This window comes from Panthera uncia, assembly GCF_023721935.1.
Source record: "Panthera uncia isolate 11264 chromosome A1 unlocalized genomic scaffold, Puncia_PCG_1.0 HiC_scaffold_17, whole genome shotgun sequence".
NCBI classification, from domain to species: Eukaryota; Metazoa; Chordata; class Mammalia; order Carnivora; family Felidae; genus Panthera; species Panthera uncia.
This window is the reverse complement of record NW_026057577.1, coordinates 94,375,716-94,387,817: the sequence shown is the minus strand read 5'-3', so window position 1 is coordinate 94,387,817 and position 12,102 is coordinate 94,375,716. Positions and strand designations below refer to the sequence as shown.

General features: G+C 46.5%; 1 protein-coding gene across 2 annotated transcripts in view; it reads right to left on the bottom strand.

Annotated features, from left to right (window-relative positions):
- Positions 1 to 12,102, bottom strand: part of SLIT3 (slit guidance ligand 3) — a 593,416-nt gene that overhangs the window by 491,763 nt on the left and 89,551 nt on the right. The window lies entirely within an intron of this gene.

Here is a 12,102-nt window from a genome sequence, read left to right as displayed (position 1 = left end):
ATTGATCACACCATTCTTTCCCACAGATTCCAGACAAGGCTTTTGAAATTTTCCGGCCATGTGCTCCAGGTAGCAATTGCCAAGCGATGAAACTGATATGCAAAATGGGTCCCTAAAAAGAAATAAAATACCAGAGAGAGTATTTCATCCTAGATAGTGGTGGTGGTTGCAGTAGGGAGATAGCAGTTACTATGGAAACAGAAGAGGCCATGGGTTGAGGGGCCAAATGGAATCCCTGCCAGCCTGGAGTGGGGCTGTATTATAACTTTCATGGGCCCTTGGCACTTTTGCCTTTGCATGCCCCTAACTCTATATAAAAAATTAATATCACATTTTATAACTATGTTGGTATAAAAATATATTAATATTATATACTATAACATTCACTTTGACCCGAAAGGCTTTTTTTTTCCTTCTAATTTTAAAAGAAATGAAAACATTTTCATGGGCCTCTGAAAGTATTGTTGGCCCTGAGCACTGTCCCCACTGTGCCTAATGGAGCAGTCAGCTTTGGGTCAAAAACCACAGTCTGGGCAAGCCATGTGGCTGGAGGTAAACTCCTCCCAGAAGGGATGCCCCACATTGGATGGCAGCAACAGAGCCAATCTCATGCTCTCCTGAGAATGGTCAATGCTAATGCCAACAGTGAAGAAGTCCACATGAGTTTTCAAGGGACACCAAGCCCTTACTGTGGCCTCCAAGAAGGCTGTTCTCTGGGGAGGAGGAGGCCAAGAGGGAGACCCTCATCCCTGCCCAGTCCCATGACTCTCTGTCCTAGCATCTTTACACAGCCTCATCAGTGAGTGCCCAAACCAGTGTCTCCAAACCTGTCCCCAGAATCCTCAGAGTCTCCTGCAGCAAAAGAACAGTTTATAGCCTGGTTGAAATTTTTGCTTGGAGTGACCTGCCCATTTCGTTACCTGGGACAACCATACTATCCTATCTTAGAGTTAAGCAAGCTAAAGAAAAGATAAGATGAGCTTCTTCTCTGCTTCTGCCCAAAGCCCACACTCTCTCCACCACGCCAAGCAGACATGCTTCCCTGGGGGGATTTTGCTATTTTCCCCCTTTTGTCCCAGGTTGATGGCCAAAAATTTCTAAGAGACAGGGGACAAGCAGGAGGTCAGAAAGGGCAAAGCATGTGAGAGAGGAGCTTTGAAGACCCCAGAATAAGGCTCCTGTCAGAAGTGTGCTGCTCAGCCCTGAAGGGGCTCACGGTGTGTGTGGGCAGGTGTGGCCCAGTGATGCTGTTTGTGGGCCCCCTGACTGCAAGGAGACCAGACAAGAGGCTGAGAAGTTGGACGGATAAGCTCAAGTTCCCAGCGACACTCCAAAAGCAGCATGACTCCCACACTAGTGCTCTTCTGTAATGTTTTATTAATTGTGGTAAAAAACAAAAACATGAAATTTTCCATCTTAACCATTTTCAAGTGTACAGTTCAGTGGTGTTAAGTATATTCATAATGTTGTGCAGATCTCCAGAACTTTTTCATCTCACAAAACTGAAACACTATCACCATTGAACAACTCCCCACCCCAGTCCCTGATAGCCGGCACTCTACTTTCTGTTTCCATGAGTGTGACCAGTGTTTTCTTTTTCTTTTTTTAATTTTTAAATGTTTATTTATTTTTGAGAGAGAGAGAGAGAGAGAGAAACAGAGCACGAGAGGTGGGCGGGGGGGTGTTCAGAGAGAGAAGGAGACACACAATCCAAAGTAGGCTCCAGGCTCTGAGCTGACAGTACAGAGCCCAATGTGGGGCTTGAACTCACGAATCACGAGATCATGACCTGAGCCAAAGATGGACATTTAACTGAGCCACCCAGGCGCCCCAATGTTTATTTATTTTTGGTAGAGAGAGACAGAGCACAAGCAGGGAGGGACAGAGAGAGGGAGACACAGAATCTGAAGCAACCTCCAGGCTCTGAGCTGTCAGCACCGGGCCTAACGCGAGGCTTGAATTCACGAACTGTGAGATCATGACCTGAGCCGAAGTCAGACACTTAACCAACTGAGCCACCCAGGTGCCCTGTGACCAGTGATCACTCCCAGTATCCACTGTTCATGTTCCTGTCACTAAAATGGAAATACAGGAGGAGCCCAGGGGAGAGAAGAGTGATGGGTAATCTAGTTGCTCTTCAGAGCAGCTCCCATAAGTTTGTGATATGCCCTTTGATGTCATATGGGAGCACTGATCCCAGAGAAGGTGCGGTGATATGACTTTGGCCAAAGCTGGGTTCAGGTCTAACTATGTCTTGATCTCCCTGTGGGACTTTTGGGTAGTTACCTGGTCTGCTGAACCTCAGTGTTCCATCTTCAAAATAACCCTATACATTGGGTTACAGAAATTCTTAATGACACAGTGTGTGCCCAAGTGTCTAGCACTGCAATAAGAGCATGGAGATAATAATAAAAATGATGCAGCCCTAACTGCACATCAGATGCTATGCTACATGCTGGATGGGCACAATCACAGGCAGGAGAGCTTGGAAGCAGGCATCATTACTACCCACATCTCATAGATGAGGATGCTGATGCCTGGAGAGGATGAGTACGTTCCACAAGGCCACAGTGTTAGGAAGTGGTAGGGTCAGCATCTGAACCCAGGCAGTCTGCCTCCAGCGCCCAAGTTCTGAACCACTAACCTCTCAAAGCCTTGTAATAACTGACAGTTCCCTTCCTCTTTTCCTTTCTTCTTTCTCCTCCCCCCTTTCCTTCCTTTCATTCAGGGTTACCACCTCCTCAGCCCCAGCTCAGACAACCATCCATCCTGAATACATTTCCCTCCCTGAAAAGAACTCTCTTGGAGGTCCCTAAGGCCAGAATTGGGTCTCTATGTGTCTGTCTGGAACCACCCTCTATTGTCACAGCTGCACAGAGCCGGGTGACAGTTATATTCAGACGACCAACACTTCAGTCTAGGCAAAAATCCTAAAATTCAGCCCACCGAGGCCTGCAGTGGGTAGGGTGTTTAGTGTGCTAAAAGCCCTAAACCAGAGTTGAAGCTAAAAATAAAACCAGCTTGGCTCCAAAGCTCCAGGAAGGGAAGGAATCATTTTTCAGTATTTGTGGCTGGACAAAAATAAAAACACAACCAAACTGAGCCAATTGTGCTCTGCCTGCTGCTTCATAAACCCTGATGAGGCTTCCAGGGCAGCTGGACCCGGCTTGTTCTCCCAGAGCCTCTGGGTTTTTCCGCTTCAGCTTGGGCGGGCCTCATGCTGGTTCTCCCTATCACAAGGAGTCTGATGCTCCATTTCATTTCCAGTTCATTCCAGGGTTTATTCACGTTTACTTAGCAAACTGAGCCAGCTGAAAGGTCTTCCTTGAAGGGCTGATGGAGGCTCCAAGCTGCATAAAGTGCATTTCCCACGTGGCTGCTGTAGAGCAGCTCCTGAGCAGGAAAATGAATAGTACACAATGTGTCGTTCTCCTGGTAGAGGAACAGGGAAGCACTGGGCTGCAGACAGGGGCTGTGGCCATGATGCCCTCCATCCCTCATGTCATCCACTGCTCTGTCACCCTGTATCCAGAGGTGAAACTCTCCTACTGTGGTTCAAGCTGAAAACAGATCCATCAGGCCTGGATGAAAAGGACCAAATGGGACTCATATGAGGGCAGACCTGAGGGGATTGACACCAACCATAGGCCAGGTCAGTGATAAGATAAAGCCCTCCTGGCTATCCCCTGTCCCTCGGAGATCGGCACTCTTTTTCAGCTTTACCTGCTAGAACAATGGGCAGCATCAGTGTCAAAAGCCCACAGGCTGTGAGTTGCAAGGTCATACTGCTTTTCAGCCTGAACCATGAAGCACTGCAGTACTGCTGATCACCTTTCTGGAGGTACCTGGGTGTAAGATCTGATTTGAGATTTTGCCACTTTTTTTGTTGAATTTGTCCATTCATCTATCCCTTCAATCATCCATCTACCCACCTTTCCATCCAACCCCCATCCATTCATCTCGTCAGTCCTTTCTAAGTAGGAATGTATGAAGATGAGTAAGAATATTCCCTTCCGAATATCGATGCTAGTGGAGAAGACAGGAAAACAAAGGTATCATGGGAGTACAGAGGAGGGCCAGCTAACCCAGACCTGGTAAAGGAGGGCTTCCAAAAGGAAGTGGCTGGAATTTACTTTTGAAGCAGGAGTACAACTCTTTAAGAGACAGGGACGAAGAGTTCTACACTTTTGTATGTCTACGGAGGGCCACGACACCAAGGGGCCCCTGGGAAGTAGGCTGCACCGCTGGATTCCAGAGAGGACATGAGAAGCAGAAGTAATGAAGCTGCAGAGCCAGGTAGAGGTCTTACAGCAAGGGCCCTCATGGGTAATGATAAAGGATCTGGGTTCGGTTGTTTCCTGGGAGTAATGGGAAGCCACAGGAGAGGGGTAAGCAAGGGAATGATCACCTGGCTTGGGTTTTGGAAAGTCCTCTTGAATAGCAGTAAATCTCGTTTGGCAGAGTGAAAAAGGAAGCAAGGAGACTAATTATGAGGGCTCTTGCATAATCCACATGACTGTGTGAGGACCTGGTTAAGGATGAGAATGGTATTGGAGTGTAGGAGATGCATGTGAGGCATCATTGACAGTCCAAAGGAGTTCCAGGGGTGGAGGTGTTAAAACAGGCCCCCAGGGCTCCTGCTAAGTGGGTAACTGATCAGCTGAGATTACCAATCACTGCCAAAAGGAACAGAGAAGGGAGACAGCATGCAGAACGCGCTGTGTTCAGATTCAAGATTTCTATGCTACTGGGATCTCTCAAATATGTTCTGACAACTAGTATCAGTAGCTAGTAATAACAGTAAAGCCATGACTCGGACACTGTACTAAGCACTTTACATGAACTATCCCACCATGAAGCACTGGGCTTCCCATTACCCACGGAAATGCTTTGAGGCTAGTACTCTCAGTAGCCCCATAATAAGGAAACAGAAGCCTAAAATGGTTAAAGCACTTGCCCAAAGACCAACTTGACCAAAATGATGGTGACAGGATTTGAGCCCAGGCACCTGATGTGAAGTCTGTGCTCCTGGCTGCCACGGATAATGATAGTATTTAGCTTAGCTCTTCATTATAGACTGTCTTATCACCTAATGTATGAGTATCATCTTCCCAGGAAACTCTAAAGGTCCTCAAGTGTAGAATATGCATCTAATGTCTCCCTGCGATCCCAACTTTAGCCCACAAAGCCCCAGGCATGCAAGCGGGTGGTGCTTCAGGAAGGGTCTGTTGAGTTTCATGAATAAATCATAAGGGAGGAACGGCAAATTTGGGGAGCCTCAAAGATCAATGGCCTTCCTGGGCTAGGTGACAGAAGTCATCCTGTTTGGAGGTGAATAAAACTCCCAGAGGGCCCACCTGTCTGTCTGCATTCTCCAGAAACTTCTTGCAGACTCACCTGCCTCACTGATAGTCAGGCAAGGTAAGAACTATGGGGGCTCACTCAGTACTTCCCCCCACCCCCTGGGGGAAGGACAGTGCAAGAGGCCTCCAGGCCAGAAGCATGTATGTCAGCAAGCCAGGGCAAGGCTTGCCAAGTCCTTTCCTTTCTTCAGGGAACAGTGGCCTGTCCAGCTGCCCAGCTACGGCCTGAAGGAGGGAAAAAGTCAGTGTGCTAACTCCCAAAGGTCACTGGGACTGCTTACTTTAGTAATGAAATCAATTGGTTCCTCAGCCCCAGGCACTTTGCTAGGCAGCCTGGATGCTCTCCAGGTCTACTGGTACTTTCAGAAGCATCAACATGTCTAAGCAACAGGGCTAAAGTGGCTTTGTTATTCAGAGCAGAAGCTCCAAGCCTCCCCCAGTGGATAGATGGAGAGGCCCATGGAGCTGGGGCTCCAGGCAAGCCCAGAAGAAGGGCAGCACCAAACTCAGAGGTGGCACCATCATCCATGAGGATATACGGGTGTCACTATACATCAGGGGAACTCTGTGAGCATAAGAGAAAAAACTTGAACTTTGGCAAGGGAAAAAAGCAGACAGCCCTGATTTGGGGTTATTTCTACAGTTGCTCCCTATAAAAACAATGGCCTCTTATTTTTTTGGTTTCCTTACTGGTCAAACAAATCAAATTCAGGCTTTTTTCCTGTTATGCAAATTTTATAATGCAAACTGGATGTAACCTGATCAGTTCAGTAAGAAAACTGATTTGTGATGTTGTTGGTTTGCATCATTGTCATGTCAGAAATGGTTCCCATATGTGTGGAAAGAAAGCCTATTTGCCTCAGCACCCATGGCCTCTTTTCGCTGGGTGACTGACTCTTCTTTGCCAGTGGGATTTCCATTTTTAATCTTTCTTTCTCTCCTTTTTCTTTTTTTTCTTTTGCTAGCAGCTTTCTTGAGATCTAACGGGGCTTCCTTTTAAAAGCACTTCTAGTCCAAACCACGATTTATTTTGATGGTTCTGAATGAAGCAAGTTGACCTGAGTCTCATCTTCCACAGAATTCAGCATTTGCTCATTGACATTTAGGTTGGCTTATGCCAATTTTGAAAATCTGTTATTTTTAGTTTGTAACTTCAAAACGTCCTTAATAGCAATTAAAAATCTTTATTTTTGACATTTCTGTGGGAGAAATAACTTTGTTTTCATCATCTAAAATTCTTGCCCCTAAGCAGTTTTTTTTTCCTCACTGAAGTTGCTTGAGAGAACCCATTTTAAAAATAACTTAAAGTGTATTTTAGGAACACAATTATTATGTAATAGCAAAACACGTACCTCACGAGGTACCTGAGAGGGAGGAAGGGTTTAACAACTGCAAAGGTCCCCGTAGTGCTTCTCAAAGAGTCAATAAATGATGGAAGTTGCAGTAACTGTTCTTATCAGCATCACCATCCCTAGATGCCCCAGGACCCAGAAATATAGATTTACTTCTCCATAGATGACTGTGTTGGTCAGCAAGGCTATTAGCATAACAAATGAGTTCCTAAATCCCACTGGGTTAACACACTAAACACAGACTCTACACTCTCATAAAGGACTTGCTCCATCTTGCCAGATGACAGAGGGAACATGTGGCCTCCAAGGCCACAGCGCTAGGGAAGAGAGGAAACAAGGAGCCAGCAGCTCCCAGCTTTCTCCACCTAGTGGGACTCCTATCACTTCTGCACTCAGTCTACTGGCCAGAACTAACGGCACAGCATGAACAGAACTGTAAAGGAAGGTGGGAAATCTACAGGGATCTTGGATATTTGGTAAGAACTATGGTAATAGCCAGCTGTCTTTACATTAAAGCAACAATGATGATCTCTTTGTTTTTGCTGTTCCTTCCTTTTTTTCTATTAAGACAGGGCACTTATGCTGTACTAAGGACAGTGTGAGATGTTTTATATGTACTATCTCACTTCACTCTTAGAGTGACTCTTGAAGTAAACATTGTTACTGTCATTATTTTACATAAGGAAGCTGAGGCAAAAGAGAGATTATATAATTTGTCCAAAGTCACACAGCTGATAAGTAAGGTTTAGAAAGAGGTCTCTCTGATACCAAAGGCTGTCTTTGAATCCATTCACCATTCTGCTTCCGAGTAACACTTTCGTGCTGGCTGACCAGCAGGCCTTATAACAATCCCAAGACGGAGGTCAGCAATAGAGAGCATCTGTCCGTTTTATAGCGAGACAAACTGAGTCAAAGCAGACTAGGAAGCTGAGCCTGTGCTCTCTTGGTCTTACTGTCCAAGGCTTATATAATGATCATTTCCCTCTGGTTTCAGAAGGCTCTGAGGGTCCCAGAATCACTGTCCCCAGGGCAGGAGGGAAATCCAGAGCCATTTCTAAAGGACATTTATTCTCGTTCCCCTTTCAGATGTAAAGGATCTGTCCATTCAGAACTTCCCTGCCTGCCCTTGTAGGTGACTTTGTACTGGGGTTTATGTACTGTTCTAGGGAGCTCTGGGGCTTGCCCAACATCTCACCTTGCTGGGATCCAACTCAGGATGCTAGCAGGAAAAGAAAACAAGCACAAAGACTCCCAAACAACCCGTTTTGAACTTCCCCGCACCTCACATTGGACCAATTTTCCTCCAATTACACGGTTGTCAGAAAGAAAGCAGAACACATCAGTGGCCTGAGCCTGCCTTGTCTCTGACCCCTATGCCCAAATACCCCTCCCTCCAGAAAACTTTGATTTCAGGAGGGGAGAGGGGGTGGAGAGAAAGAAGGGCAAGAGTCCTGTGTGTGCAGCTATAGCAGAATACCACTGACTCTACAGAGAATGAGCCAAAAGGCACTGAGAGCCCTCTTGTTCCGGGGTGGCTAACCCATGACACCTAAGTCACCATGCCTAGAACAATTCAGGGAACCCCAGAGACTGTGACCAACATGCTGCTTTATCTAGGACTAAATTCACAAGCAGGGGTCTCTGGGAATTTCCCAGTGGATTGTACATGGAACCACATTAGTACACCAAGGCTCAGACTCCAGGAAAACATGTCTAGGGTGGGAGAAAACACACATTTGTGCATGCATGTCAATGCACATACATACACATGTGCATCCAACATACACTGCAGACATGCTGAGCATGCCACAGGGCCATGTATATCCCTCAGAGCTGACCAGATCCATTTCAGCCAGCCAGACTACTTGACGATGGCCAAAGCTTGGATCTGCACAGTGATGTCCTCATTCTGAAAGGTCAGGCAGCTCCCCAGACTCAAGAATCATGACTCATCCCCTCTGAGATACTCCAGCCTTGCATCCTCTCCTGCCTCAGGGTTTTTGCACACATTCTTCCCTTCCTTCCCTGGGAATTCTTTTTACCCTGTGACCAGGATGGCAGCCGTGGAGATGTTAATAGAAATGTTTTGAAGGTGGAGCAGACAGGATTTGTCAATGCATTGCAGTGAAGCTGGAGAGACAGGGTGATGAAAGTTGACACCGAGGCTTGGCCTGTGCATCTAAAACTGTGGAACTACTGCTACTAGAGAAGGGAGAGGAGGGTGGACAGAGGAAGTCTGGGAACCAGATTCAGATATATTAAATTTGATATGCCTATAAATACCCAAGTGTAGATACCTGGTAAGCAGTTGGATACGCAAACCTGGGCTTCAGGAATAAGACCATGATAGAGATGTAGATGATACTTAAATGCATGAACCACTGAGGCACCTGGGTGGCTCAGATGGCTAAGCGTCTGACTCTTGGTTACAGCCCAGGTCATGATCTCATGGTTTGCGAGATCAAGCCCCACTTTGGGCTCTGTGCTCACAGTGCAGAGCCTGCTTGAGATTCTCTCTCTCCCTCTCTCTGCCCCTCCCATGCTCACGTTCTCTCCCAAAATAAATATTCAAAAATAAATAAATAAATGCACTAACCACAGCCCCACCATGGGAAATGAAGAAAGGGGAAGAGGAATAAGGACAGTCATGGGCTGTGCCATCCACTGGAGAGCAGAGGGAGCAGGAAATAGCCACCAGTGTGGTAGAAGAAGAATCAAGAGAGGGTGGAATAGTGGAAGCCAACTGAGGGGAGAGAGTTCCAAGGCGGGGTGGGATTGCTGCTGAGAGGTATAGAAAGATGAGGATGACATTGGCTCTAGCAACATGCAGCTCAATGGTGATGTGGAAAAAGCAGCTTTGTGTAGAGATAGGAATTGACTATTATCTGGAGTGGCTCAAGAAAAAGTGGGAGGAGAAAATCAAGGGGAAACACTGATTTTGAGGGGGCTTGCTATAAAGGGGGAGAGAAACGGGCTGGTAGCTGGTAGGGAACATGGGGTCAAGAAAGGCTTTTTGTTTTTAGTTTTTAAGATGGGGGAGAATTGCAACATTTTTATATGCTGATGAGAATGATCTGGAAAACAGGGTAAAGTAAGCAGGGGATTGAGGGGGAAATTTTTAGACCAAGGCTCCTGAATAGGTGACAGGGAAAATTCCAATGCACAAGTGATGGCAATGGCCCTTGACAGGGCGGAAGACAGGTCACCTGTGGCAACTGCAGGAGAGGCAGAGGTTAGGGGACAGAGGTATGGCAGATACAGTTATGGGAGTCTATGGAAGGTCTCCTCTGACTACTCCTGTTTTCTCACTGAAAAAGGAAGCTGGATCATCAGCAGAGACTGAGGAGGGGAAGGAGGTGTTGAGTGACTGAGGAGAGGAGATAAGAAACCATTGTTCAGGAAAGAGCAGGAGAGTGAGTTGATCAGGAAAGGCTGAGGCTGGTGGGACAGCAGCCAGTGAGGTTAGTGATCCTGAGTTGTGACATCTGCCTACATAAGCATGTGTCTGTTCTCCAGACACATCCAAGCTGCCTGGGTGAGGGCATGCAAACAACTGAAATTGAATTCAGCCTAAGCTGGGGTTTTTCCAGGAACTACAATGTTGGAAAAGATGGACAAGGGAGTTGAAGGAGTAAGGGGGGAGAGGTTGTTACAGTTCGAATGTTTGTGTCTCCCCTGCCCCCAACACATTCATATTCTAGGATCCTACCCCCCAATGGGATGATTTAGGTTATGGGGCCTTGGGAGGCTGATGAGGACCTGAGAGCAAAGCCTTAATGAATGGGATTAATACCTTTGTAAAACAGGTTCCAGAGAGATCTATTGCCCTCTCCATCAGGTGAGGACACAGCAAGAAGTCAGCCCAGCAGAGGGCCCTCCACAGTACATAACCATGCTGGCATCCTGATCTTGGACTTGCAGCCTCCAGACTGTGAGAAATATGTCTGTTGCTTTATGCTACCCAGTCTGTGGTCTTTTGTTGTAGCAGTCCAAATGGAATAAGACTGAGGTCATTAGGTGGGTGAGGGACAGTGACAAGATGACAGAGCCTATAAGGGCCAAGAACTCATGGACAGGGTATGGGCTTTGGGAAGCTGGGTGATGGTCCTAGCTCTATCCCCAAGAGCTGCAGGTCTGTGTAAACCACAGTACCCTGGTTTTCTACATCAACAGAATCAGTGGGTTACTGAGATGATTCCTAAGATCCCTATATAACTCTCCTTCTTCTGAAAGATGGGTAGGATACCTGGATTCTACATCCACCTCTAGAGTCCTTTGGGTTTAACTTCTCTTTCTCTTGGCTTCTTCACATGAAAAATGGGAATAATGATACCTATTAGATTATCCACAAAAATAAGAGGTGCCATGAGAAAAGAGGGATTTTTTTGGTCAATTTTGTTCATTGCAACTCAGAACTTAGTCTAGCAAGCAATAGTGCTCAACAAATATTTGCTGTTTGGCTATTTGGTTGATTGGTTGGTTGATTGGTTGGTTGGTTGGTTGGTTGGTTGGTTAAATGAAATGAATGGGTGAGTGAGTGAATACCCACTTCACCTATTCCACAAAATTACTGGGGAACAAATGAGACAGAGATGGTAAACTTTGTAAGAAGTCTGCCGTGCTGTACGTTGCTATGCAATGATGCCCAAGCACCCCTGTGCTGGCCATTTCACTCTGGTTATTAAAACCAGAGTATCTTGTTAGGGACCTGCTGGAGTACTGCAACCAGATTACTGGAGAGTTGCAATCATAATAGCAGAGACTAAAACCCTGGGTCACAGTCCCGGAAGGAGGGTCCTAAGAGTACGGAGCGTTGGGCACATGCCATCTGATTTATACAGTGGGCTGAGGGGGAAGCAAGGACAGTTTCAGAATCGAGGAAAGCCAGAGGGAGGGTGAAGGTCCCTTATACCACATGGGGCATTAGAGTGGGGCCTCTATATCAGCAGAATGAGGGGTGCTAAAGAGAAAAGGTAGAAGGCCCCCAAAGGCTAACTCTCTCTTATCTGTCTGGGAATGAATATAGGAGAGCCATGTTGGGGGGCAGAGGAGAAGGATTGAGAATTCCCCAGAAGTCAGTATTGCTCTGTAAAAGCACACTCCATCAAGACATTAAGCATGCCTCAAGCAGCCTATAGTTAATGTTAAGTTATTTCTACTAGGATTTAAGAGAAAAATACTTTAGGCAGCTATGGGAGTACCCCCCTCCCCACTTAAAATCCCCCAAACAATGCAGCAAAGCTGGTTCTAAATAGGATGGCATGAGCACAGCCCATCACAGACTTCACATGTTCTCTCTGGCTTATTCTCAGCCCGTCATCTGGGTCTCCAACCCCTTTGACCCACAGGTAGGAAAATGACAGATGCAAATCGAAGGAGAAATACTC